Genomic DNA, 6,831 nt, shown 5'->3' on the forward strand with positions numbered 1-6,831 from the left:
AATAAACGGGTCGACCTGCCTAACCCGTTTATTAAACGGGTCGGGTTCGTGTTAGGGGTATGCCAACCCGCCAACCCGTCTGCCATCCTGACCCGCCAACCCGACCCGTCAACCCGTCAACTCTGACTAATTTCAATTTTACACTCCATATCTTGTTCAAAGATTCCGAGACGTGCCAAGGCAAAGAAATCATCCAAATTAAGTCACTCTCGACCTTGATCTTGATCATCATGTATTTTAGTAAATTTGGTTAGCGTACAACGCTAGGTGCTGCCTGTGAACCTACGTCAGCACTTCCCTCATACCCGGATATCCACCAGCGTGGACAGCACCTCCCTCATACCCGGCCTCCTCTGCGGGATCTCCTCCGTACACCTAAGCGCCAACTCGAGGGTCCTGACCATCCGATCGAGTCCCTCGTCCTTCAGGGCGGGGTCCAAAGCCCGCCTCAGCCCCAGGGGACCCGCCACCAACGATCCCCTCACCCACTCCACAAGGCAGACCCCTTCCTCGACTCCACCAACCGCCCTACGCCCCGTCACCAGCTCCATCAGCACGACGCCGTAGCTGTACACGTCGCCCCTGGTGGTGGCCCGCCAGATCTGCCCGTACTCTGGCGCCACGTAACCGGCCGTCCCCGCTATCGCTGTGCTGACGTGGCTGTCTCCGGGCCCCACCACCCGGGCCAGCCCGAAGTCCGTGACCCGAGCGCATCCGGCAGCGTCCAGCAGCACGTTGCTCGCCTTGACGTCGCGGTGCAACACCGCCGGGTAGCACTCGTGGTGGAGGTAGACGAGCGCCCTCGCCACCCCCTCCGCCACCGTCACCCGTCGGCGCCACCCTCCGAGCCGCCCCTCCGCCACCGCCTCCTCCAGGCTTCCCCCCGGTATGAACTCGTAGACGAGGAGCTTCTCCGTGCCGTAGAGGCACCAGCCGTAGAGCGCTACCATGTTTGGGTGGCACCACCCCATGCCTCCGCCGCTCAGCGCGTCCATCTCAGCCCGGAACTCCCTCTCCGCCTCCGCGCCCTCCCTCTGCAGCTTCTTCACCGCCACCTCCCTCCCGTCCGGGAGCGTTCCCCTGTACACGATCCCGAACCCCCCGCTTCCGACGATCCTCCGCTCGGAGAAGTTCTCCGTCGCCGTTAGCATGTCCGAGTAAGTGAACGCCGTCTTGTCTAGCCGGAAGACCTTCACCGAATCGGAGTACTCCGTCGGCACTGAGCAGCCCCTGGAATCGTGCACCTCCTTCTTCGAGCCAACGAGTGATATCTCGGCCAATGAGGCGTCGCGGGAATCTGCCACGTGACAGAAGATGAAGGAGAAGATCGCGCAGAGGACCAGGCCCAGGGCAAGAGCCGGGAAGACGAAACCGGCAATGGACGCCCCGGGTGGCCTTGGCGGCCTCCGGCGGAGAAATGGCCGCGGGGCAACGGGGAGGCGGACGGTGGACAGGCAAGCGGAGGAGTTCCGGAGGGAGATGACGCAGAGAAGCGGGTCGCCGAGGAAAGAGTCGTCGTCGAAGGTGCCGAGCTGTCCCGCCGTCGTGATCGTGCCGTTGAGCAGCGGGTTGAACGAGACGTTCAGCTTGGTGAGCTCGTTGAGGCGGGACAGCGAGGCTGCTGGAAACTCCCCGGAGAAGTTGTTAGTGGAGAGGTCCAGACTCCCCAGGCACATGAGGTCGCCTAACTCGTCCGGGATCAGGCCGGAGATGTTGTTGTACGTGACATTGAGGACCGTGAGCGGGATCCGGCCGATCTCACGCGGGAGGCTGCCGGAGAACCTGTTGTAGCCGAGATTGATGAAGCTGAGATTCGTCATCTCGCCGAGCGACGCGGGGATCTCACCGGAGAGTTCGTTGCCGGTGAGCTGGAGGTAGCCGGACATAGTCATTTTTCTGGTGACTTTGGTGCCGTTTCTCACGCAGATCGGGAAGAAGGCCTGGCCTTTGAGAAGGTTGTCCCAGATCCCCCCGCAACTCCTCCGAGTAAGGAGACTGTAGTCGAAGGTGAACGGTGGATACGTCGCCGGAATCCACCGCTTCATCACCAGACACTCACCGGAGCCGACGGGCCCCATAAGTTTCCTCCTGTTAAAGGTGAATGTCTGGTCGACGTTGCTCCCGGCCTTGAATATCTCGCTCGGGAGCCTCCCGGTAAGCATATTATCGGCGAGGTTCAACCACAGCAGGCTGCTGCAATTACCGATCTCGGGAGGTATCTCCCCCGTGAGAGAATTCTCCGCAAGCATTAGCCAGAGGAGTGATGCCAATTTCCCGATCGCCGTCGGGATACCTCCGGTGAGCTGGTTGTAGGAGACGTCGAGCGCTTGGAGCCCCGTGAGGTTGCCGAATTCGGGCGGGATGCTGCCGGAGAAGGAGTTGTTTGCAAGGATGAGGAACTTCAAGCTGGAGACTCGAGTGAGCTCGACCGGAAGATTGCGAGAGAATCGGTTGAAGCTAAGGTCGAGGTAAGTGAGGTTCGGGATCTTCAGAATGCCCGACGAGACTATCCCTCCCGTGTAGAGGTTCCCATGGAGGACTAGCGACCGGATCTGCCGGAACTGGCCGATCGTCTTCTGGATGTCTCCGGTGAAACTGTTCCTGCTGAGGTCGAGGAACATCAATTTGGAACAGTTTGCCAGGGTTGAAGGGATCTCGGGGAGGAAGCTGTTATTGCCCAGGATGAGCACCTTGAGCTCCCCCAGAGTTCCGATCTCCGTCGGGATCCTCCCAGAGAGTTTGTTGCCCCACAGGTTCACAAGTTCCAAGCCACGGCACCTCGCGATCTCCGGCGGGATCGTCCCCCCGATCGCGTTCTCCGAAAGATCCAACGTAGCTAGCTCACACCCGCCGGAGAATATATCCGGCGATAACTCACCGGAAACGTTGTTGTCCGCGACGGAGAACTCCGTGAGCCGTCCGAACCCCTGCCACAGTTGCCCGGTGAACCTGTTCGAGTTGAGGTTGAGGGATCGGAGCTCGGCGCACACGTCGAAGCAGCCGAGTAAATCGCCTGAGAAGCGGTTGGACGAGAGGTCGACGGTCACGAGGCTGCCACATCTCGGCGGGAAGCTCGACTTGATCCACCCGCTGAGCCGGTTCACCGTGACGTCGAGCGTCTCGAGGTTCGCCAGCCCGGAGACGTCGAGCTCCCCTTCGAGGATGTTGTAGGAGAGGTTCAGGTAGAGGAGGGCAGCGCACCGGCCGAGATCGGCCGGAATCCGGCCGCTCAGGGCGTTGCCGGAGAGGTCGAGGGAGGCGAGGGCAGTGAGCGAGGAGAAGCGCGGGTAGAGCTCGCCCCGCGAGGTGGAGGAGGAGAGGTCGATCCCGGTAACACGTTCCCCTGAGCACGTGACTCCCGGCCAATGGCAGGGCGACACGTCATCCTCCTCCCACGCCTCGTACTTCCCGCGGTTCACAGTGTTATTCAGGCGGAGGAACCTCTTGAGGTCGAGCAGAACGTCCCTGTCCGACTGGAGGGAGCTCCCGTCCACCACGACGATTATCGCCGTCACAAAGAGGAGGAGGAGGAGGAAGTGGAAGGCGACGGCCATCGCGGTGGCTCTCTCTTGAAATCAGCCTCCGTCGGGAGATGGCCGCGTCATTCGTAGATGGCTGAACTACTTCGGGTGAGTGCTTCGCTTCTTCATCATCTTTTGTTCTCCTCCTCTTCTGGTTTTGTTTGCGTTTGGTGAAAAAAAAATCGTCTTTGTCAAATATTTCGTTTTTTTTTTTCTCTTCCTGTTTTTTGAACTCGTTGCTGTCCGTAGTGAAAGCAGATCAGGTCATTCGGAACATGAGCGTTTTTGCTCATGCCGACATCGTGGCCGTTTGTTTACATTTTGGATGAATGCCACGTGGTTTTGTTTGTCTGCTTCGGTTTCAGCTTAAAATCGTGGCATTTTCATCATAAGAGAATGCCTAATCCTTTTCTTCTCAATTTTTAGGTCGGTAGGTGTGAAACCCCACGACGGTTCCACACTCCTTACTGGTTGTTTGACTCGTGGTACTAGTTAAGTTTAAACCACGAGTCGAAGCTAGGGGCTCCACTTGGTCTCTGATTTTACGTCGAAAGTCATCTGGAAAACTAGGGAATCCCACGTGCTCATGAGATTATACGAGCTTGAGGCGAAATCACAAGTACTGTTCAATTCGTGGGAGTACGTGAGCTTATCTTAGCAAGATCACCAATCACGAGTCCGGTGGCCCCGAAGAAACAATCACTATGTAAGACCCAAACTTTCAAAACCATTTTGTTTGTTTATGTTATTACATAAAAATATTATTATTTTTTTTAAATAAATTCATTTTTTTTTCAAATATTCATCGTGATATTTTGTCAGTTGCTCATCACAGGGTTTTTGACTGAAGCAAGAAAGGTATATAAAAAAGAGTAATTGAAGTTTCAAATTTATATATAAAATGTGTGACACAATATATGAAAAAATCATAATAAAATATTTAATTGAGGTTATAACGGTAATTATGAAAATGTATTTTATTACTCAAGGCTGGTGATGGTCTTTCTTCCATCATTTCAAATAAATTTTAAATACAAAATTAAAATATTACATAAATGCCATCATTATTTAATTTTTAAATTAAAAAAACAACAAAAATCTTTTTTAATATTTATAAAATGTATTGAGATGAGCCAAACAACTCTTAAATGACTTGTTAAGATGAAGAGCCTAAATGAACATGCAATGTTCGTACTTGTCTCAATAAGGTATGTCGAACCAGCTCTTGATCGGCTCATTAGCTAAATGAACTAAACACAAACGAGCTTTGGACTAGCTGAACCAAGCCGAACGACGAGTGGCTAGATTCATTTACCATATAGGGCATATATACTGTAGGCTGAGGTTTTCACAGTGGGTCAGCCTAAACCAGGCTTTGACCGGGCTGGTCCAATCAAGGGACCGATCAGCCTAGTCCATTGGCAGGATGGGCTGGCCATTTTCAGCTTGCAAAATGGATGAGGTGAGCACAAAATTATAACACTAAGGCTTATCCAAATTATGATGACTTGTTTAATATATATATATATATATATATATATATATATATATATATATATATATATATATATATATATATTAAAGGTAAGTTGGGGTTAGGCAAATCCCTACCAGATATCTCTTAGGCCCCGTGTAGCTGAGGGAGGATTCAAACCTGGGCCTTCAGCTTGGCATAGGACCCTACTTACCACATGAGATACCACCGGGTGGTACAATTTATTAATTCTATTAAATCAATTTCGTGTATTAGTTTCAATGACCACCCTTGATCATCGGTTAATCATCTTTAAATGATGGCAATAGGCCGGAAGCAACCTGAAGGAGTCTTCAAATGAACAATATATCTCCACTTTGCCTACTTTTTGTCCATGCCATGCCTTTTTGTAACTAAGTTCCACACCTTTCTCGCGACTTATGCCATTCATGATTTTTTTTTTGAGTTATTTTCGGTTTATCGTGCAATCGTCCGTGAATAACATGTGAAATCCACTTGAAAGACACATTTTCTACTACTAGGTTTCCTAATGATCTACCACATGTATGCTAGCTTTGATACTTCTTCACTTGAAAGAACACTGCTATCCGTACCTTTATGCAATGGATTTTATAAGTGCAATCAATTTTAGTATGCAAGTTATTTTGCATGCGTACGATAATTATTTTGTTGTTGCAGCTCTTCTTGAATTTTGTTTTATAGTTGTTCTTGATCACATGATATTTCAAAAATTTACGATAATGATCAACATCATTAAACCTTTTGTCGATAGTAACCTCTTGATTGTTGGACTCTGTTGATAGCCACTAAAATTCTTCGCAATAATCAAGTATTTTCTTACGTAGCTGTTTATACAACTGAGATGTCTCTACAACAAAGATTGTCAATTGCTCTTCCGCGAAAAAGAACCTATCCAGCGATAACCTAGTAAACCCTAAACACTAGCATATAAACCTAAAATATTTCTAAAGCCCAACAAATGCTCACAAAACTCACACAACATACCAACATTTGGGCTTCTGAGAGGTCATTTGTGCATCATTGTTGAGATGCAGATCACTAGAACTGGGGTGCTGAAGTGGTTCCATATCCTCTCTAGTGATCCTCTATTGATGCACACCTTCAATTGTTCGTGGAAGTTCTTCGTTGTCTGCATGTCCAATATCTATATTGTAACACTCCAAAATCCTGAACTTTAATCTTTTAGGAAAAATTTAAAATTTGGCAATCAATCATTTTTTAAAGTTTTAAAATGTCAGTTCAATGAAAAAATAATATTGAAAATAATAAGTCAACGAACTTTGGGCACATTACAAGCAAACTTTCCTTTACCCAACGGATTTGTATCCCCATACAATTATTGAAATCATATAGATTTAAAATGAAGTTTTTAATAATTAAAGTTTATATGATTTTTTTTTAAAGAAACCCTTATACAAAATTTATAAAACGTCTTCAGGAGCGAAACAATAAAGAAATAGTAAAATCTTGACATCATCACGTCATCGCCTGCTGTATCGACCTAATCATCACCTATACCCCATAAAATATGCCAGACTTATAAAAATCTGGTAGGTGCATAAATAACAAAATTTGGAACAAGACTAACATATGCATTATTTCTTTTGTGATGTGTAGTTCAGAATAAGCAAAATGAGCATGCTAATCTTGTTTCGATAATTACTTGTCCTGAGGGTATGCATAGAAAAAATGTAGAAACAACTGAGACTGCTCGGGGGTTTGTTATTCTATGTATTTTGATACCCTGGACAACTAGTTGAATCCTCTCTTAAGGGGACGACCAATGACCGAGAG

The 6,831-nt window shown here is 48.9% G+C and overlaps 1 pseudogene; it reads right to left on the reverse strand.

Moving 5' to 3' along the window:
- Nucleotides 1-299: 299 nt before the first annotated feature.
- LOC149837623 (putative LRR receptor-like serine/threonine-protein kinase At1g74360 pseudogene) lies at nucleotides 300-3,554 on the reverse strand (annotated as a pseudogene).
- Nucleotides 3,555-6,831: the final 3,277 nt, after the last annotated feature.

Source organism: Nuphar pumila, chromosome 5 (genome assembly GCF_984573655.1).
Source record: "Nuphar pumila chromosome 5, dmNupPumi1.hap1.1, whole genome shotgun sequence".
NCBI lineage: Eukaryota > Viridiplantae > Streptophyta > Magnoliopsida > Nymphaeales > Nymphaeaceae > Nuphar > Nuphar pumila.